The sequence below is a fragment of the Anser anser genome (genome assembly GCF_964211835.1).
Source record: "Anser anser genome assembly, chromosome: Z".
NCBI classification, from domain to species: Eukaryota; Metazoa; Chordata; class Aves; order Anseriformes; family Anatidae; genus Anser; species Anser anser.
Genome location: NC_139723.1, coordinates 22,182,811 through 22,205,823, shown reverse-complemented (window position 1 = coordinate 22,205,823; position 23,013 = coordinate 22,182,811). Strand labels below are relative to the sequence as shown.

The following is a 23,013-nucleotide window of genomic DNA, read 5'->3' as shown; positions in this document are numbered from 1 at the left end:
TCGACAGTGTGATTTTCAATAAAACTTGGGTTTTATTTTTGCTGTTTTAAGAATGATGCACATATGTGTGTGCAAATACACCTAAACAATAACACACATGTATGCACAGTCTGTGGAATTTTCCAACAACTTTATCTTTGTGGCTATGTCCTGATGGCATCTCTATGGAATATTTGTAGCAAGAACTACACTGTGTATCATGGAAACATATAACTTTCTTTCTACCAAATCATAAAATGTGAAATGAAAAAATCTGAAATTTAAATTAGTGAAATACACAAAAATTCTATCATAATAAGAGGAATAGATGATAAAATATTGGGGAAAGATCTTACCATATGTTATACACAGACTGTAGAAAAATTGTCCAGCAATTCTGAAGAATAATTTGATAACTAAGGTCTATTGTAATGAAAATGTTCAGGATACATAGCTAAGGTTGCGCATTCTGATCATTTAAAGTTTAACCATGCTACCTTACTGTTCTCCTAAACAGAGATTTTTGTATGGAATAAAAGGAAAATCCTCAATGTTGCAAAATAGTTAACTTGAGCAGTTATCATTTATGAGATGCCTGTTCTTAGTTAAAAGCTCCAATCAGACTGAAAAGCTTGATAAATAAAGGTCTCCAGGTCAAAATCAAAAGCAGAACAGAAAAACATCAGCTGGAAATGTTTCAGTGTTTTTCACTGTCTCTTTCTCTTGCCCTAACACCTAATTTTGGTTCCTCTCTGACAAGAAACGAAAGCATAAGAACTCTAAAATCAGACAATTTAAAGGTAAGAGGGTTCATTTTAATACTAAAATGCTGCAGACCTGCTGCAGATGATCAGTCCAAACCTCTTCCAAATCTATCAGCAATGGGCAGACAGTTAATGAATTATGAAATATATTTATGACATTTGGGGATTCCAGATGCAGGTAGTCCAAGGCAATGTTTTTAAGTCCATTGAAAAACTTTTAACTAGATCATTAATTGCAATTTCTATGATTGTTGTTGAGAACTACTCCATACAATGTCATTAACAGTTATAGAGAAAATAAAATATTTCCTTCAAGTATGGAAATATCAATAGAAATGTTTACTTCCTCTCTTGTAATCCAGTATTATTTTTCCACTTGTGAAGATAACAAGATGTTAGAGATGTCAGGCAATTGAACATAAATATCTGATTATCTTCTGTTGTTGATCCTCACACCTGACGGAAAATTAAATCTCTTCTTGACAATGAAATTATACTAAGAAATGAATTTCACAAACAATAATATGCAAGTTTTCATTATTTTCCTCTCATTGATTTATTTTCTTTAGCCAGACAGAAAGCAGAGATTTAAAACGGAATGCTAATGCTGGGAAGCCTGCACTGGTGCTGGGGCCAGTAAGCAACAAGACCTAATCAACACCATCAAATGTACACGTGTTTTTATTAAACACAGACTAACCAGAGGCAGAACTCAACAAGCAGCATCAGTCATCAGGACTGTTCAGAACCATTTTCTCCATCTAGGTTGTGTTACATGGCAAGAGCCAGCAATAGAACTACCTTCCAGCTAATCCCCACAACCTATCATCTTGGCCAGCATGCATGACCAAAGGGGAGAAGGGTGGCCTGAAGCAGTCCAGGAGACTCAGCAGCCTTGGCCAGCTGCAGTTCTGGTCTTGCATCATTAAAGCAGTTGAATGAGCCAAACACTTTTTTTTTTTTTACATATAGGTCGGAAATGTCTTCACATACATCTTTGCAAGCATGCCTGGTACTAATGACACAAGATAGCAAAGGAGTGGCGTACAGAGCACAGATCCAGGCGCAGAGGACTGGAAGGGGGAGGGAGGGAGGGAGGGATGCACACACACAAACAGCACAACCTTCTCCAGCACAAAACGAATTCTGAGCCAGACAGACCTAAGACATCCACCTTTGCACAAGGAGTTGTAATGGGTTTGCTCCAGGGTAAATTGCCTGTGGAGGTGAACCCTACCTCGTGTAAAAGGATTTCACCGAGTCTGCTGCTTACAGTAACTAAATTCACAGTGTCAGCAGCTTTTAATCACATTAGTTGAGGAACTAGTGCATGTCTCAATGCAATCTGCATCATCCACCTTAAAGAAATCGCTGCAAATATTACTCTCTTCCTAAAGGGAGAGATGAAGCTGCAGAAGGGATCAGTCCACAGCACCTTAGAGTCCTGTGTCATTTCATCACAAAGTCAATAGCTCTCTTCATCTCAGGGTGAGAAAGCTGCTAAAACAAACTGCTTTCTGTTCTGTAGCCACGCCTGAAAGAGCTTGCGCTGCAGTAATCCCAAATCCAGGGGCAATCTATTAAGAACTCAGCATCACCGATCCTGAGAATCAACAGATAAGCACATTCTACCCACCTCCCCCACCCCCGGCCTTTTTTTTTTTTTTTTTTTTTAACTTAATCCTCTTAAAGATTGTGCTAAGTAATGAAAGGATGGGGTGAAAGAGCCTTTTTCATTACTACCACATAAACTGCTTGTGTAAATGTTTCATTAACACGCTGCTTGACCAGTATTTAATTCTCCCCTCCCCCACCGCTGTGGTTCTGCTGCAGCCTGCATGGCTAAACGTGTGATTTACACATGTTTAAGAGAAACATTCCCACACTTGAATGCTGCACTATTCTTTAGAGAAGGAGAGAACTGCAAAAAAAAAAAAAAAAAAAAACATTGTGGAGGACATTTTAATTTACTTTTTTTTTTTTCATTTGTGCTTAAAAAGATCTATGGCTCCCAACTACACATCAGGGTAGGTTTTTTTGTTTTGTTTTGTTTGGTTGGTTGGTTGTTTTTTTTGTTGTTGTTGTTTGTTTGTTTGTTTTTTTGGTGTGGTTCCTTTAATATATATTTGTCTCTTGCAAGCACCCTCAGGCAACCTGACATTTATTAAGCATGATGGGTTTGAAGAGATATTTACATCTTTTTATTTTCTTGGAGAAAGGCAAATGGATTGAAAGGAGAGTTGCCCTTTTGTATTCTGAAGTACAGGCAATATGTTACACTTTAAGCCCATGGGTATCCAGTCAGCTTCTTCAGAACAGTGTGGAAAGAGAAGCAGCTCTTTAAATTGTCGGGAGAAAGCTTACAGCAAGCGGATTTTTGTTGTTGTTTTGTGTGTGTGCGCGTGTGTGTTTATTTGGGGGAGGGGCGGGGGGGGAGAGGATGAGGTGGGGGAAGGGTCGGAGTATGGAGGTTGCTTGTTAGTTTTTTAATGTATAAACCAAAGAGGGTAGTTTTCTTTATCAAATAAGGCATTACATAATATCTCCCAACTGCCATATGGTTGCAGTCATGAGGTTCCGTGTTCTGCAGCTAATCCTGTAAAGCCTGGCTCTTTTCATTATATTATTCAAAGAGAAATAAGGTATTTTTCACACGGTCATTGTTTATACAGAAATAAATGCAACCTTGTATGTGCACTGCTTCCATGCTAACATTCAACACACAGGGCCAACTAGACCTGGCATATCAGTATCAATGTCAAGTAATTATGTTGAAGCCAATGGTGTTATTCAGGGAAGGTTTCACTGCAGTTACTTCGGGTTTACACACAAGCAATCAGGAGTAGATTTGGTACATCCTGCAGAACATCTGTAAAAGTACAAAATATAGTTTATCTTTTAAAGTAAACGTTATTTTAATCTAGAAAAGAAAATGAGAAAGTAACAGATCTGATATCAGAATCATCTCTCGTGTGAAAATGTGATTATATTTGGATTCTACCACTTTTTGCCTGAAATTACAAAATAAATTGAAAATTGATTTAAAATATAACCCATATATTGCAATCACGTATTTTCCACCCCATTTTGTTATGTTAAGAATAGCACTTGTATTGCTATGAACTTAACGGTTACTGCAGTTAATATAAGTGCCACGTTTAGTTTGGTGTATGTAAGCTTGTTTGCTGCCATGACCATGATCTGGTTTCAAAGTGAATAGATTCATTTGGATCAACAGTCCCCCCAGGGGTAAATGCGTAAATGTATTCAACCTTCGCAAGAGCTGAAAACATCAATACCTTCATAAAGCCACTTTGATTTGTATTGACTAAAGTTTGCTGCTAATTCACATACATCATTGTTTATTTCACAGGGCTTTTAACATGGTATTTGATTTATAGAAATAGTAATTCAATTTCTACAAAGAAGTGGTAGGAGAAGACCTCCCCCAGATTCTTTCTTTAGTTCAGAAATGCTGAAAGTCAAAGGAAGCTTATCATTGCAATACAAGAAATGCTCAATAAATGTTCTTGTGCACTACATATTTTACTTGCTTAGTAACGGGTAATAGCAATGTAGATCTGTCAGATAATGGACAATCAATTATCTAAGCATGTCACTAATACGACTGCAGCAAAACCATTGATTTATATCTCAGCAGAAAGTGCCTCTGAAGTGCATTGCTCCTGCTCCACTCTGTACTTATCATTACAGAACTTGTAAAAAAAAAATAAAAGTTTTTTTTTTTTTTTAGCTATTATTTTTTTCATTAAGAAACTGTAATCTGTGATCCTCTACAGGAAACAGTTAAAGCACATTGGTAAACCCACATAAATAGCATACCAACCCCCATACAAATAATTGCAGCATTTACATTTGGTATGAATTTAGAATGTTTGCTTGATGCTGCACAAAATATAGGCTTAAAAATGCCTTTTGTAGCTCATTAAGCAGCTACAAACTGATGGTTTTAAATAAAAGTTTATTCCAATATACTAAGAGGAAATGCTCAATTACCTTGTATGTCTTAGCAAAATTTTCCTGAGCTGTACTCTTTCAGATTTTTCCTGATTTGGAGCCAGATCCAACAAATTGTTATGCATATATATAACTGGGCAACAAAATAGTTCTGTCGATTGAAACATGATCAAAACTATACAGTTTTATTCCCAGGAGTTTGAAAGGCTTTGGTTTGGCTTATCACTTGAGCCTCACAGAGGGTGACAATTTCTCCTCAGCATTGCCACTGGTAGTCCACTATGCTAGTGGAACACTAGGAAGGGAGGAAGGGAGGGAGGAAGGAAGGAAGGGAGGGAGGGAGGGAGGGCAGGAGGAGAGAGATTCGAGTCATGCTCCTGTCAGATCTGAGGACATGTTTTGAGTACAGTGCATTTCTCACTAGTGTATTCCCTATCCATCACTTTTAGTGGAGAAAGAGCATTGGATATCAAAGCCATAAGGCAACATTTTCCAGAATTTGCAAGATGCATAAGTTTTGCAGAGAGGAGCTGAGATTAATTTGGGACTGAGATTGAAGACATGGTTTATAGAAATGGTGCTGTCATGAAAGAACACAAACCTGAAGCTTAAAAAATAACTGTAGCAGAGCAGTTACTTTGTCAGGATTACATTTTCTGTATTAAGCTGTTGATAAACAGATTTATTTTATTTTATTTTACTTGTATGCCTACAAGAGAATTCACATTTTCAGGGGAGATAAACTTAGAAGGCTTAGACACACTATAGGGCTCGTCAGTATCTCACAGTTAATTAAAGGAGTGAGTGGAAAGCATCAAGGCTTGCTCCCCTCTGCATCAATAATTCACAGCCTGTATCCATTATTAAAGCCAGTTACTTCACCACAATGATTTCCAGACTGTGATGCCTTGGTCTCAGAAATAAGAGACAAATTGCAACAAGGCCTGCAGCTATATTAATAAATTGAAATTAACATTTATTTGCTCATCTAATTAGAAGTGTAGTTTTTTCCAAATGGTGTAGTAATGCATTACCTTGACAGTCAATACCCACTGCAAGAAATAATTAACACTTTTTTTTTTTAATCTGTTTCACTGAATGAAAGCTCTCCTCTTGATTTTGTTCCCTTTTAAAGTCTTTGCTTCTAACCATTCTAACCATTTTGCAGTCCAGATCTATGGTAGATTTTGCATTGCTGAAGCAGTGCCTGTAAATAGTCATAAACTTACAAACAAAGTACGCATGAATAAAACACTACTTTCACCAACTCCCTGTTACAGATGTAGTTGCATGATATGCATTTTGAACAGTATCTGAAGAATGTGATCATTGTTTCAAAGCCTCTGTTAATCTCATAACCCAATAAAGTATTTCAAAATGAATAATTTGCTGATTTTCAAAACAGATCAATCTAATTAAGTCCATTACCTCTACCTGCCTACCTCATCTTGAATTCACTAACTTTATTATTATTTATTTTCAAATATACTTACTTGAATTACAATATAAAGAAATGCAAAGTCAAAGTTTTCCTATCGTGTGGCCTTGGCTGTGAAAGTAACAGAGGTATTATAATGTCTCCTCTGTAGATACACTTTGAATTAAAAAAAAAAAAATTAGCTACCAAAATTTTAGCTTTCCTATTCTTCAGACTCCAATAAAATAAAAGCAACTCCACCATATCACCACGTCTCTGTGTCAGGTTTGCAGATTTATGCTTGTCAGCCCTGTCTGTTATTACTCTAGCCAACATACAAATGGAAACAGAATTGAGAGTGTGCAGTAGTTAGTTACCCCTTTTTCTCCTTCCCTGGGTACTAGGACCTTGAATTTGGTCTTGAAAAAGATGGGAGTTGAGCTGAAGTATTAGAAACTGACAAGGTGTGTTGATATGTATGGATTTGACATAGACGTTGTTACAGATATTCCCATAGATTTCCAGAGATACCTAGAGAGATCAGGAAAAAAAAAAAAAAAAAGTGTATTTGGTAATAAATCAAATGCTACAAAGCCAAATTATTACTCAGACAGATATCACAGTGAAGAAAGATGCTCCAGAGCAGTATTGTATTCTACACAGTTTCAGCAATGCTCAGCAATGGTGTATACACACAAAATTTCAACATTGGAAATGGCTTACATTATAACCTAGACAGAAAAGGGAGATTGTTGATCAAAGAAAGAATATTTCCAAATAGAATACTTTGATGTTTTATTTTTCTCATGGTTTTGTGTTTTTTTTTTTTTTTTACAAAACTCCTATCTTTATCAATTAGTTGTGAAATATTTTCTAGAGATTTTTTTTCCAGGTTGTGTTTACTGTTTTCCTTTACATTCACATACTATAAAAATAAACTTAAATGATCTGTATTTTATTTAATTTTAATCATTAAATGTTTTTTAGGGAATGATTAATCCACAGATATGGAATTAGACTGCATGGCTGAGTCTGAGCCTGCAATTGTTTTTGTTTGGGGATCCAAGCACATGAAGAGATTTGAATGTGCAGCCTGCTTCCTTCTGGTATGCATTCATCCAGCATGGGAACTGTGCTTAAAGAACCATGTCAAAACTGCTTTGTAAAGAAGGGGAAAAAAGCCATAGACCAAGTGACAGAACTAAGTTTAGTGTGCTAATCATATTCGTTCTTCTTGTAACCTAAGGAGTTCCACTGTAGAATTTAAATGAAATGAATGGTGTTTCAGGCATGCGGCTAGTGATTTTATATGGTCAGTGTCATTTTTCTTCTTCTGGGAATTCAATTTGTTCCTATTATGCCAAGGTCACAGATTGGGGAATCTTAGAGAACATTACTTCTCTGCCTTTGATGCAAAGGGTCAGTGGATTAGTACAAAGGAGAATTAATCCAGTGTGCTTGCTCACCAAATGATATTTAAGTCATTTTTAATGAATGACTAGGAGTTCCTATTAGTTTCCTTGAAGAAAACAGAAGCAAGCCTACAAACAACAACTTCATAAATGAATATTCAAGGAAAAGTATGACTTCATTGTCAGCTCTAATTGCTAGTTTTACCTCATTAGTAGAAGCTTTCTGTAGCTGAGTTTGACATACATTTGTTTGCACACTGTTATTAGTCAAGACTCAGTGAAGTCTTGTAATTAACACCTCCACATTATCTCATGCAGTGAAAGCAGAGACTAAAACAGATGATCCACTTTGTTTCAGCTTTGCTCTTGTTTTCTGATACAGAATTACTTAAGAAGAAATGTGAGCTCATCAGACTGCCATATGGAGTCAACAGAAAGCATAAAAGGGTTTGCAGGAAGGAGAGCATCAAAGCTCGGTAAGGCCTCAGCGAGGAGGAGTGTTAAGGCACAGTTTTAGCGGTATGGTTGCTCCAGCATCGGTCTTTGCGTATGATCCTCTTTACATCTTAAAAAAACAGCTCATCTGCTCATGTGGTTTATGTAGAAAAATGATATATTCATACAGCCTTTGCCTGCTTTCCATGGCACTGCCCACACCAAGGAAAAAGTACTTTTTAAGTGATCGATAGCACAACATTTGCATGTTGCAAAATCACCATGCACTATGATGTGGAAAATCCAAAAGTGGATTTTCCATGCTTATCATCCATGTTATTTGGGTTTAAAACACTATTTCATCGTTGTCAGGTGTGAGCTCCTTACTGAAAGTCAAATATTCTTAAGTATTATTTTGTTAATGAGCCATAGGACAAAATCACAAGCTTGTAGTAATAAACACTTTAAACCAATATATGATTTTAATCTAAATGTCTGGTTTCAGGAAAGTCGCTTTTGTTAAATGAGGTTTACCTCAAAAGAGATTTGTCTGCTGAAATTCAGTACACATATATAGTTGTGTATAAAGAACCACTCTCTCTCTTTTTTTTTTTTCCCAGTATTATAATGTATGAGGGAAAACAAATAATACAGACCTCAAAAAGAAAAAAAAAGTCAAAAAAATAGACATTCGCAAGAATATTTTATTTCACTCACTCACTCAGCTAACAGCTATTCCCAAAGCAATGTGGAATCCAGACATTGAATTATTATTGTTGAGAACTTGGATGAGTTAAATACTTAGATAATAACAAAAGCTGTTTACTAGATGGAAGCTGGCCAAGAATATTTGAAGAATTAACATGTACGTGAAATTCCCCAATTCAACAATTATGAAGTAACCATCAGAAAGGGAAATGACTGAAAGAGACTGAAATCCTCAGAGCTGCCGTCATAGGTTGTGAGTACTCACTGCTCTTCTAACAGAGAATTGCTGTTTGTTACAGTTTGTGTCATTACCATTGCTATTGATCTAACCACCCCACGTGTTCCTGCTTTATTATTTTGCTACTCAAGAATAACTATCTTAAGTGATTAGGTCACAAATGTTATTGTATTACTGTGATTTGCAGAATTATTAAAGATGGGTCACTTCATTACGGAGATCCCAGAGGTGCTGTATATAGTAAAGATGCATTAGTTAAGTCAGCGGAAGCTGGCAGGTGCTTAGGCACAGCTGAGGCTATCAGTACTTTACCTCAAGGCACTGCCAGTAATGTGTTTGCAGGCATGAACCACTGTGCATGTTCAGCTAAACTAACATATTTTAGTAAAAACTATTACTTGTCCACTGCAGGTCCTTCTACTTTGTTTGCAATGAGTCATTGCATGGTGGAACCTGAACTAAAATAGGATCCTGCAATGTTTTGTAACCATCAGACAGAATTTCTAATAATAGCATTGCTTCTCACTTTGGGCACTTGCCCAATGACTATAGATATCCAGAGTGAAGCATATGCTATACGCTAATCTCAAAACATTTCTAGAGGCATAGGCAGCAATTTGGAACACATTCATATTTCAGAACCACTCCTGCGAGAAATAGTGTTGTACTGGTTTTACAGCAAGTACTTCATCTGTTTTATTTTCCAAGACTAAAATGAACGAAGTAGAAATCTCAGCTATAGGTTTCTATTTGGTTGTGATGATATTGGTTTCACTGAGAATTTACCACTGGAGTAAACAGCAGTTTTGCTGCTCCCTGTGGAAGTGAGGACTGACCTCTCAGGGAGATCAAGTCTGTCTTATATCATAGCTAAGGCAGGGGGTGAGCTCACCTCATCATAACCACAAATATAAGTAAAGCAGTGGTTTTCAATACTGCCCCCATAGTTATGGTCAAGAGGAATGCTGCCTCTGACACCTGAAGTCTTACCATGCACTTGTGACTCTGCCCATCTCTCTGAGCCTCTGTGAAAAGGGTTAATGGCAGCCTATGACCACATTTGGCCTAAGGAAAAGCCAAATTATAGTTTTCTATTTGCAGTATGATTCTATGTCTGTTAGAAATGAAGGCCCATTCCTCTTGTAATTGGTGCTATTAATGCACAAGTTGCTACAGACTATACATTAAGAAGCTTTTGTTTGGTGTTTAAAAAGTCTGAATATTAATATCAGTGACATTGGTTGTAACAAACAGCTAACAGCCTTTTGGTTGGTTAACCTGCAAAGGAAGATTAATGGCTTAAAATCTGGTCATTAAGTATGGTAACAAATGTTTTTCAGTGAGGTTATTGCTACCATAAACTTTAATCAATGGTTCATAGGCAGCAGCCTCTGGTTCAGTGTTCTAACTAATGACAAATTAACTATTTCTTAGCAGTTAATAAAGACTTTTCAGCAATCTGCATACAGAACGTGATTTCCTCTGTTGGTAATTAACAGTGTCCCCTGGGTGCTAACTCCATATATCCATACCAAAATCCTCATTGGCAGAGATGAAAAGCAGCATATTTAATACTATTTCACTAGAGAATATTTTTTTCTCCAAGTTGACTATTTTAAACAACCAAAACAAGTTTTAAAGAATAGGAAGTCTAGCTATTTAATGAGCTATTGTTTGCTGTATGTTATCAGTTATACTGTTGATCCTTTTCCCTTTCCTCTTTTTTTGAATGAAATTTTTACACTCAGATCTAAAAAGCAAGAGTCTGGAAGTAGTTAATGATCTGCAAAAGGGAAAAGGGTACTGATGAAGGTGGGAGTTATTTGATTTTTCTAAAGGCTAACTGCACTTGGTGTGAAAAAAAAAAAATAAAAACACTGGAGAGCACTAATAAATGTATGCCTCATAATAGTAAAAGGAAAAAGGTACACCTAACCTTTCTAAATAGCCTAAGGGCAGGGTTTTTCTTTTCAATGAAAAGGTCATCTAGAGTGAATTAAAGTCACTTTCCTGCTGAGGTCCAAGCATGTGGCTTTACTTTGAAGGCTAGAATGAAGCTGTTTTCACCCACATATCTTACAGATGTAGTATTAGAGAATGCATTGTGAAAAGCTGTGATATGTTTTTGGTCTGTCCAGGGAAACAAAAGTTGCAACTATTAGTACATGGCCTCCCAGGATTTAATTTCTAATTTGCTATTAAAGACAAAATACTTTGCCAGGTGGTTATTTATCCAGTTTGTGTTCTTTTAGTTATAGTCTTCGTCATTTAATCCTTCTCCCGTTTCAGTATTGCTCATTCTCATTCTACGTTAAATACTTTTGCTGATATGCTGGCTTGACTGAAGTCATCTAAAAAAAAAAGCAGAAATTTTCTACCACCAGCATGACAAGGACAGACACTGTGTCACCAAATGTGAGACAGAAGATTTCTATACACCAAAATGAAAAGCATACAACCAGATCAAGGAATGCACAGTTCAGACAGTAAAGATTTGTTTTTGAAACATAATTTTTCCAAAGATCTTATCTTGAAGATAATTTCTACAAAGATTCATACCCAGAAAATCAAATCAACCTAATCTAAATAAAATATGAATCAGCATTACTTTACCTTTCATGTTGTTCAAAGACATATTTAAAGCTTTCCAAAGAGCTGTTGGTGCCATCAAGGATAATAAGAAAGCTGCAGGAGTAAGCTATCATCAAGATTCCACCAATTTTCATCCCTTTTTTACCTGCTGTGGCATTGACAGAAATGCTCGCCAATAACTTGTTTGGCATCACTTGGAATGTTGTTGAGAAAAATTTTGGAGTTTTGCTTTCTAAACCAGCTTTGAAGGACTGTGAGAGGCAGACACCCTTGGCCTGAGGCAATATGCTCTCTTAAGTGCTCAAGAAAATAATGCCGATGGCTGAGCTCAAGCTTTGAAGTTTAAGGATAGCAGAAAAGTAATTCATCCTCTCCTAAAATTTCTTATGATGGGTTATTCTTATATGCAAATCTGGATTCCTAAAATCTCTCGCAGGTAATGAGTGCACTGGGTAAGAGCACTGATGGAGAATAGGAGCCCACTGCCTGCCTGGGTGTGGAGCCTCCACATTCACTGTTCCACCAACTATTCTATTCTATTCTATTCTATTCTATTCTATTCTATTCTATTCTATTCTATTCTATTCTATTCTATTCTATTCTATTCTATTCTATTCTATTCTATTCTATTCTATTCTGTTCTGTTCTGTTCTGTTCTGTTCTGTTCTGTTCTGTTCTATTCTATTCTATTCTATTCTATTCTATTCTATTCTATTCTATTCTATTCTATTCTATTCTATTCCATTCCATTCCATTCCATTCCATTCCATTCCATTCCATTCCATTCCATTCCATTCCATTCCATTCCATGCTATGCTATTCTATGCTATTCTATGCTATTCTATGCTATTCTATTTTATCCTGCCCTGCCCTGCCCTGCCCTGCCCTACCCTGCCCTGCCCTGCCCTGCCCTGCCCTACCCTACTCTACCTATCCTATCCTATCCTATCCTATCCTATCCTATCCTATCCTATCCTATCCTATCCTATCCTATCCTATCCTATCCTATCCTATCCTATCCTATCCTATCCTATCCTATCCTAATGAGTGTGAAAAGTACTTATCAAAATAGAGATTTAAGTAATTGAATATTTGGAAAAAATTAAAATGCCTCTATCAAAGGTTTCTTTTTTCTCTCTCTCTTTTTCTTTTCTTTTTTCCTCTTTTTCCCTTTTTTTTTTTTTTAATTTATTCTTTCATGAGATGTGTGTGTGTGTTTTTATTCCAAAACATCTCTATGTTGTGGTTAGGTTCTACAGGAGGGTTCCAGCTTGTAAAGGTTAACCGTGCAGAAATCAAGGCTTTGTGCATTTTTGCAAAGGTCACACTCATCAGTAGTTCCGGAAGGACTGCTGGGAAGGGCTATAGTAACTACCCAATGATTGAACTGTGGCTCCAGGTTTCATTTCCTTTAAGAATACTGTTACAATCACTGGTTGTGTCACTAAGAGATAAAGAGGCTGCTCAGTCACTTGAAATTCAATTTGTTCATTACTCAAATCTACCCCTCCCCTTTCCTTCACGGTGCCTGGAAGCTGCTTGCTGGCAGTCTGAATTTCAAATGCCTGAGCTGCAGGAAGCAGGTTAATAAATGGGATAGGTTTTGATTAATGTAACAGGCTGAAAATAGACAATGATGCAATGCATATCTCAGCAAGAACCACAGACTCAGATCAAATCTGTGTGTGCTGAGGAAGGATGCTGTGGCAGATAGTTCACCCAAAGATGTATATTTACATTTCGGTAACACCTTGAAGGTTCAAAAACTACCAATATAGAAGATTTAGACCTGTAATCCAGTTATGTCTCTAAGCATCTACTACAGTGACTGCACAGTCATGAAGTTCAAGTCTAGATTAAGTATGTGACATTGACCAAGTTCCAGCAAGGGCACTGTGCACCACAGAGCTCTGGTTTTATTTAGAAGAAGGAAATACTCTTATTTATTTATTTATTCTTTGTTGTTAGAAATGTAAGCAATCACTTGCTGTAGAGAATGCAAAATGATGAGATAAACATGTCAAGTTCAATTAGCAATTCCCCAGCATACAATGAGTTGCATGCTTTGACATTGTTTCACATAAACACTGTATGGTGCTTGCATTCATTCACTGTGGGTCTACGGATTTAATAATAAGAAACCTATTGTTTGTGAGTTCCTGCTCCCCTCAAGACCCAGAAACTCAGAATTGGTATTATGTTGCAATTCCTTTTCAGAAACTTTCAGAATCACTGTTTTCCACAAAAGCTTTTCATCGAGGTAACTGTCTATTATGCCTTGCAAAAGGAAATAACCGAAGATGTCACTGAAGATTATCACCACTTTCTTATTCCTAAGGAAAATATAACTTGTGTATACCTACCGGGAAGATCTATGTTATGAATACTTTACATTTTTTCCTTGAGGTCTGGCAATTAGAGATGGCAGGAGGTTGAACCTGGTAGCCTTCTTCCAAAGGCAGTAAGTGGATGTCAGGTCTCAGTCTTCGGACAACATTCCCTTATTGGCAAATGTTTCTGATTAACCTTTCGTTGTTTCCTTTTACAGAAATAGAGCTAGTCAAAGAACAGTTCTGTATTTCTCTAATTTCTGTGAAGAAATGTTTTATGGTATGAAATAGAAAACCTTGGATTTGTTTTTGTTTATGTTTTCACAATTTTGACAACTGATTATGCTCTCAGTGTTGCCTAACAAGATCTTATACAGGTTAAATTTATGTTTCATTAGCATGTCCAGAGAGAAAACTCTTGTGTATGTGAATAATTCTGTGAAATTACATGAAACACCAATGAAATACTAGAATTAAAAATTATTAGAGAATTGTATGGGATCATTGTGTTCCTGTATATAGACGGTGGATGGTCATCTCACTGGTATAGGTGACTTGTATTAATCACTTGTTGTAATTAATTGATTAATCACCATAGAAAGAGAGGATTTTAGTATTTCAGTGAATATAAGAAATTTGTTTGAAACTCTGTACTGGAAATAACATTAACTGTATACTAGCTGCATGAGTAGTGCATTAAAAATCCTGTTATATATATATATTATATTTTAAACATCTTTCTGTGTTTATTTACCATTTTCTTAAAGTCAGATCTACTATGATCCTATATTTGATATGTTTATTTTCATGTTTGCTTTATTTTTGCTACCCATGTTTCTTCTCCCCCTAACAACCCAAACCACTACCTATACAGTCCAGAACCAACTGTGGTGTCTTTAAAATTTAAAAACTATCAAAACAACTAAATCAATAAAGTATTAACTCTCTTATCAGTCATCTGCAATGAATAACAAACATTTTAAGTCAGCAGTTTGCAAGCAAGCCATGGGCTAATATTTGTTTGTACAAACTATTCAGCACAGACGCATAAAAGATATTTTGTGGAAATCAGGATTAGTTAACAAATGACCCACGTACAGAAAAAAAAAAAAAAAAGTCATCAGACATTTCATTCACAATTAATAATTAAACCAGATCTATTATGGATGTTGAGAAAATCAACATGATATGTTTTCTGCTGGCTTTATTACATATTTATTTTCAACAAAACCAGCTCATCAGCCTATGTTGTTTTGAGATGAGTCAAGTGATACAGATAAAAAAAACAGAAAAGCAAAGCACTTCCAACAAAGATACTTTGACTTGAACTCCAGCTTCAGAGCTGACAAGGGTAAAACAAAAAGTGTAACTAGATGTATCTTTAAAGTGTAAAGATGTATCTTTATTGTCAGTGTTACACACATTTCTTAACGAAGTAAACCATGTTTCCCATGTTTTTGGAGAAACATGCTTTACCTATGAGTCTGTTTGGGGAAAGCAATGGGAAAAGAAAAAAAGAAAAAAAAAATTTAAAAAGACCATTGCTATGACCCACTTCTCAGAGCTCAGGAAGTAGTTGCATTCTCTTGGTTTTCTAAAGAAGAATAGTAGGCATACATAAAAAGAGATTTGATGAGGTTAGGGGAGGTGGAAAAAGAGAGTAATATTCTTGTTACTTTTGGAGGGATGTTTTATCCGAAAGTGTAGGACAAGTCTATAGGACAAGGAGTAATGACTTTAAACTAAAAGTTGGTAGAGAAGGAAAAAATTCTTTGCTCTAAGGGTGGTGAGGCACTGTACCAGGTTGCCCAGAAAAGCTGTGGATGCCCCAACCTTATGTGTTCAAGGCTAGGTTGGATGGGGCTTTGGGCAACTGGTAGGAGGAGTCCCTGCGCATTGTGGAGGTGTTGGAGTTAGATGATCTTTAAGGTCCCTTCCAACCCAAACAATTCTATGAGTCTATGGTTCTACGGGTTTATGATTCTATAATGTAAGAAAAGGATAAAGACCTCCCATGTGGGGATGTGCTAACATTCATGTAGATGAAACACTGAGCTATTTTTATTTTATTTTTTAAAAATCTTTTATTTTGAGTGAAATGCAAGGAATGAGGACACATACATTCTCCTCTCTGGAAATGCAGTATTTACAGGGAAAGGTAGTGTAAATCTGCATGTGAATTTTGTTTATAGGAATAAACTTAATGGATTTAAGAGACATTGCAATGGGAAACCTAGCAGGTTCTTGCAATGATGTTCATGAATATAGAAAAAAAGCAGAAAATCAAATCACAATTCAGAAGTTGAAAGGAAATGGAAGAGAATTAATTGAGTCACTACCAGCAATAGCCAAGGCAGGATAAAAAGAAGGTGAGTTGTTTCACTTTGCCATGTAAAGATTAGTTCATGGTTTTCTTGTTATTTGAAGTCACAGCTGCAAGTTCAAGGACGGGAATACATAGTGGCATGGGAGTGGATGTCAGGCAACTGGAAGATGATGGCCTAGGTTTGCGTGTTTTATGCTTCACTTGTTTGTTCACACATGTTGTTTAAAACAAGCTGTTAACATCAGCTTAGGCTATCTATTACTGTACTATTTGAGAAGGTCTCATCGTTGTGCATTTTGTGAGGTCAAATTTTGAATGACTACACACATACAATTAAGTCAAGGAGCATAAAAGGGACCACATATTTAATTTAGTTGCTTTTAATGATTTTTATATATATTTTTCACCTGGAGAAAGAGTGTTTTATTCATACATATTGTAACATTTCATGTTCTGTAGTATGTGCTTTGAATTCAGTGAGAGATATTATATTTGCACTTCATTGTGATAAAGTATCTCATTATGCAGTATCAAAATTTCTCAAATATTCACATTTAAAAATGAGTGTATTTAATCCAGTATAACAGCCAGATGAAAAGCTCAGCTATTAATTTTATATTGCTGCTAAATTGGTATTGAATGGTTTGCTACAAGTTGAGTTCTGTATGATGCTTTTAGTGACATAAACCAGCACTTCACTTCAATATTTCAAAAGGCTTTGTTGTCTTTTGAAGAACTGTTGCTGGCATAACACTGAATGTGCAGAGGAAACACTTCTTTTGAAGCTCTCCTATTGTTTTATTGTTGTTCTTGTTTGTTTGTTTGTTTGTTTGTTTTTCCACTATAATTCTACCAAGTATATGGTCATGATAAATAAATATGAAGAATAATATATATTACTCTCTTAGATAAAAATTTTCTGCAGCATGCCCTTTCTGTAATTCCCATAAAATTTCAGGTAATATTTCCTCCTTCTAAATTTTGAGCACTCAAGAAACAATAAAACCAAAGCATTTTTTTTTTCCTTTCAACCACCAGAGCTGCTGTCTGCTCTTAATATGCAGAATTCATTATCTTAATCTTGTTAATATTCTGAGGAACTGCTTTATATAGCAGCAGCTAAATGTTGATCTGTGAGTGTTATGTCTTAATACAAATGCCACCTGATTCAGCTACATATATTTCTGCAATGGCAATACTGTGAAAAATCTTAACTCCGTGTCGGTACATTAAATAACATCAGAGTACTACAGCATGTCAGGGTCCTGTCTTTGTCACATACTAGCCACTGTTTATTACAGAATATATCAGTTCTCTTGCATTTTTCTGTACAAATTATTTAACTGAATTTTATTCCAGATGAAAGTATATAAATTTTCATTAAAAACAAACAAAAAAAGCATATTATAGCAGCACTAAGTGAATCATCTGCAATCACTTTTAAAGTACTTGATTTATTTTCTGCAGTTGGAAGGTTGTAAGTTATAAAAATATTTTTACTGACAAGAATGAAATATAGCTCTTATATAACTATAAATGTAACTACATCTCTCTAAGAGGTGTGCTTACATGTGCATGCATTTGTCATACCTGCAATTATGAAGGTATCTATGTGTATGAATATCAAGAAATACCTGACCACATTTCCTTCTTTAAGAATAAATAAATAAATAAATAAATTGACAAACCAACACAGACTAAAACAAAATTCATCATAAAAGAAGAAAATATTTTCCTGCAGTGATTCATAGTCGCACATACTTCTCTGAGACTTTCATATATTTCGTGACATTGTGAAATGTCATTGAAGAAAAGGCATTTCTGTTTAGCCTTGAGCAAACATATACGTAGTAGAAGAACTGTGAATATGCAAAGCCTTTTTCTTTTTCCAGAAAGGATCTTTTTTTTGCTATAAACATAACTGAAGCTAAGCTTAGGCTAGTGAGGTTCTGCATGATAAAAACTTGGTTAGCAAACACGTTGAGCGATCGAATGACTTGAATAACAAAATCCCCAGCAGTGTGTTTCACAGCTAACTGCATTTGCACTCTGCAAGGAGATCAATGCTTCACCCTCATTGATTTTCTTCAGTTGCAGAACCAGAATTATGCACAATGTGAAACCGTATTCCCAGACACATTCAATCTGATTTCCTAGTCAGTGCTAAAAAGGCATAGTGTTGTACTGAAAACATAAGGTTAGAGAAGTGTAACATATCAAATTTGTACTTCTGGTAAGGCTGCATGTTAAACAGATGCATCATAATATATTCTGGGTGTGATGTAATCTATTTTACAAAAACATCAGATTGGTGTCAAAGAGAGCCTCTTTATATATATTGCCTCAAAAAAAAATAAAAAATAAAAAATGCAGAGGTGCCAAAGAGAGAAGCTGAAAAGCTGAAATACATATATTTAAATCTCACATCACTTTAAAACATAGGATAGTGTGTCTCTGGCAGATTTGAGCTCCAGTGTAAACACATAAAAAGAAACATTTTTTTTCCAAAAACTTCAGAGCAGGAATGTAATACATCAGAACTTAAATAACCTTGTAATTTACAACGTATGCCAGTTTTCAAAAAGTAATAATTACAGTAAAATATATCAGTGGGAAATGACAGCTGACAGGAGCTTCATTCTGATCTGCAATTTCCCCTTGTTTGTAGCTTCACACACAAACCATGGGAATATAAAATGCAGTTCAGCTGTAGTTCAGTTTGAATTACACACAGGAATGAACTAAATTAGCTCAGTTCAAGGTTTTCCTAAGTCATTTGTTGGCAGACATGAGCAAAAGCAGAGATGGAGGGGAAAGAAAGAGCTGTGGCATCTTGACAAAGAAAATTTCTTGCCTTCAGCTTCTGACCATCCAGATTTTGGAGAAGCAGATATCGGTCCTGGTAGTTGCAAGCTGTCTATGAAAAGGGGGCAAAATAGTGCATCTCTCAGAGAGATATATTTGTCATTTATAGGCATTTATACAGATGTTGAGCACTGTTTGCATTTCATAATTTAAGGTCACAGTCATTTCTTGCATTTATGCAAGACTTATGGATGATTACCCAGAGCTACTGCCCTGCTCCACATGTGCACACCTATACCAGGTGTCACATCATGTACATATAACAAGTGGGTATTCAAAAGTTAATGTTACTGAAGCCAAAATACGAGGCTTGATGTATCACAAGATTTACATTTGTTTACTGGTTGTTTTTGTTTGTTTGTTTGTTTTGTTTTGTTCTAACTTTCAAATATTAACATACCAATTGGTTAGGTAGAACCAGTCCTGAAGTCATTACAAACAACAACAACAACCAACCAACCAACCAATAAACCCTGAGCTCTGTGGTGTGATTAAGGTGTGCCATGCATTGCTCATGAACTAAAGAGTGACAGCCAGTACACTGTAATATTTCTATGACCTGTTAATGATCTGAATAGATCTGATGAGAGCAAACTAGCTTTGAAGCAAAATGTTCTCTTAAACTCAGGGGAAAACATATATATGTTTTATTCTATCATTTCATTTATTCTAGCATATTGAGCAACCTGGTCTAGTGGAAGGTCTCCCTGTCCATGCAGGGGGCTTGAAATTAGATGTTCTTTAAGGTCCCTTCCAAACCAAACCATTCTATGATATACGGCAGTCTATACAAATTGTGACATTTGTATTTGTGATATGTAAAGCTGGATATTTTTGTCAACATTAAATATTTGATCAGAAAATCACCTACAAGACTACTTAACCTTCATGAACCAAGAGTCACTGGCCTATGTCCTTAAATACTTTCTGTTGAATAGGCACAGATGTACACAAGAATTTAAGTACTTTTCAAAGATGAGACCTTAGTCTTGATCCAAACCCACTGAAACACTTTCCACAGTTCCCTGTTTATCAAACTCAGTATATCATTCCTGTAAAAACACTTTCAAAACCTGTTTCTGAGGTGATTCCAATTCCATGTTGAAGTTAGATGCTAAATCAATTCACTGAAAATTTTCTTGTTACTGAAAATGTTATATTTTTAGGATTTGGCATGTTTGATCTAAGTGATAGCCATCTAAATAAACATTGTAAAGTAATTTGATAAAAAGTTAGTAGGAGAATGCATACCGAAATCTAACACCACTGTTTAACCTCAAAACTATGCTAAAAAGTAGGGTGATAGACATGAAACTGTAAATAATGGAGCTGTTATTCTAGCCCACCAGCCTGTCTCAGAGGACTCATAAGTGGATTTGCCACACCATGACTAAATGTAGCTCCAGTCCAGTGTTTTGCATAGCCTAAAGTATCTTGTTGTGGTATAGTCCCGCACTTAACAAATTAAATCAAGTTTATATGAAATTATCTTCTTCCAGTTAGAAAGGAGGTATATGTGTGTATTATTTTGATGGTATTTATCTGTGTGCATGAAAAATAGAAAAATCCTCCAGAAATAACCTGTCTGTAAAAAAAAAGATACTTACCAGCACAAGAATTTCAGTGTGCTTGCTAAAAATAAAAAGCATCCTTTCAAGGAGAAAAAAAATATACAGGAAAAATGTTAAATATCATGAAATCACAAACGCATGGATGTGCACATGCATTTATCTGACCTGAAATTGATTGTAATGCATAACATACTCCAAGATTTATCTGAACCCACTTTAAGCTAGATGCATCTACAATTACACTCAACAATGAAGAGTCACTGTATTTCATTTCTCTCTACAACAACCACACTCTGCCAATAAAAAATCAAATACTTTTGGTTCCTGGGTTGAATTTTTTAAAAGTACTTGATGTTCCCCTTGAATCTGCTTTCAGTTACAGCTCACTAAAGGGTCTGGTGCAGCAGTGGTTCTATAAATACAAACAAGTTGAAAAAGTTGCTCCTGAAGCAGAATGCACAAATCTGATTTTCACTCCACTCTATCTTGTGATTTTCACTCCACTCTATCTTGTTTATGCAGTATCCAGTCCTGAAAGTGGGTAAAAAAATAAAATAAATAAATAAAAGGAAAAAAAATCTGTTTTGTGTACTGTGTCCAATTTTCTGTTGGCCTTTTACAGCAGAGAAATGTACAATTACAGTGTACTTGAAAAGCACTCGAATGAACTCATCCCAGCTTACCGTATGTACAAAGTGATGCATTTTTAGATAAATTACTTTAGAATGAAGACAGACAAGTAGGAGATTGCATTGTGGTTTTATTTCTGATTACTAGCAGTTAACTTTCAATCCACCTTTTTTTTTTTTTTTCCATCTATCAAAAAAATGCAGAGGACAAAAAGTCCTAAAGAAACCACACAGCTTATTGTATTAAAAAAAAAAAAAAAAAAAAAAGAATCTGATGTTCAGCTTTTATCATCCTCTCATACCTATTATTACAATCATTTGTGTTGGGTAGAAACCTGATCTTCCAGTCATTCATAATCATTAAAATCTCTTTGGTTTCTCTACGAAAGTAGGGCTGCGTGGTCCATGCCTGGCATAATTCCAAGCTAAGCACAGTGAAGACCCTTGAGACAACCATGAGAGAGCAGAGTCCTAGCTCAGCTGCTACAGCAGGTGTCTGCTTAGTGAAAGTTTCACTGTTCTTTTTTATCTATTTTATTTTCAGTTTTTTTTTTTTTTCCCCCATTTAAATAACAGACTGTATATGAAAGCCTTTTTAGTACTCAAAAGCCACTCAGGAATGTGGTCCTATGACATGGTTGTTAGGAACAGCATTATTCTCCTCCTATCCTACGTCCTGAAGGAAAATTCCTTCCTCCTCTTTTTCCTCTGTGTTTGATTCCTCACCCTCTCCATTTATTCCCATGCTTCACTGTATTAATCCTCCCTGCTGTACCAAAGCTACGTGACCAGCTACATGGTCTCTACCCTCTGTATTTACCTTATTCCTTTACCCTTAACATTTCTTGACCGTCTTCTCAGAGGCACTACTACTACGGCATGTCCTTAACCCCTCCTCACCCTCCACTTTCCTGTCCATTCTCCACATTTTCTGCACCTCATCTTCATATTTTATTTTAGAGTTTATCTCCATGTCCTCCCAACACTAATGTCCCAAGCATATGCTTTGCTTTGCATCCCCTTCTCAACAAATTCTCTTCAGACTCTTCTGGAGGGTCCATCAGATGTAGCAGGTGGCCATCTCTCCCAAAAGCAGTCCAGTTCTGGTGATATGATGAATTACAGGGCACATTTTACAAGGACGTACAGTGATCTTGAAAGGGACAACTTTGTAGCTTCAGTTCCACTTACTGCAGGAAGGAACACTTCGTCTGAGGGCAATCGTGTGTTATATAGCAATAGATGGGAAGTGGTATATGCACACTCCAAACTATTCAATATCTTAAACCTCTCTTTTATATTAATTACTTTCATAGTTGGAACGTATTTTCTATTTCACTATTAGAATAATGTGAGTGCTGTATGACAGTATTTGTCACAAATGGCTGAGTAGGTGTCTGCATTGCATGTGGTACACAGATCATTTAAAACAGGAAAGATTCTCGAGGCCAGATAATGACATTCAGTCAGGTCATGGCTCCCAGGTAGCCCTAAGGAATAGTTGAAGCACGGTTATATTTTCTCTGACTACACCTACCCCACAATTTCTTTAAATGAAATGTTCTTCATCTTGTGTGCTAGAGCTGGAGGCCTGACATTAAAGAGAGAGAGCATTCATTAATGCTCCCAAGATTAGCTCCAAACTGTTATGTATTGTTGTGCCACTCAGTTTCATTTTTTATCTGATCAAAGTAGATGATGGAAGGAGCAGTTCTTACAGACAGCTGGTGGTCTAGAGATTTAAAGATACAAAGCCAAAGTCTGTACTC

At 36.0% G+C, this 23,013-nt stretch overlaps 1 long non-coding RNA gene across 3 annotated transcripts; it reads left to right on the top strand.

Moving 5' to 3' along the window:
* Nucleotides 1-917: 917 nt before the first annotated feature.
* On the top strand, nt 918-16,940 carry LOC310889950. Of its 3 annotated transcripts, XR_014576930.1 has the most exons (6): nt 918-2,770; nt 7,126-7,244; nt 7,933-8,026; nt 8,815-8,946; nt 11,221-11,959; nt 13,741-16,940. It is a non-coding gene; the product is annotated as an uncharacterized lncRNA (long non-coding RNA). The 3 variants fall into 3 exon arrangements; XR_014576929.1 differs by lacking the exon at nt 7,126-7,244; XR_014576928.1 differs by lacking the exons at nt 7,126-7,244; nt 11,221-11,959.
* Nucleotides 16,941-23,013: the final 6,073 nt, after the last annotated feature.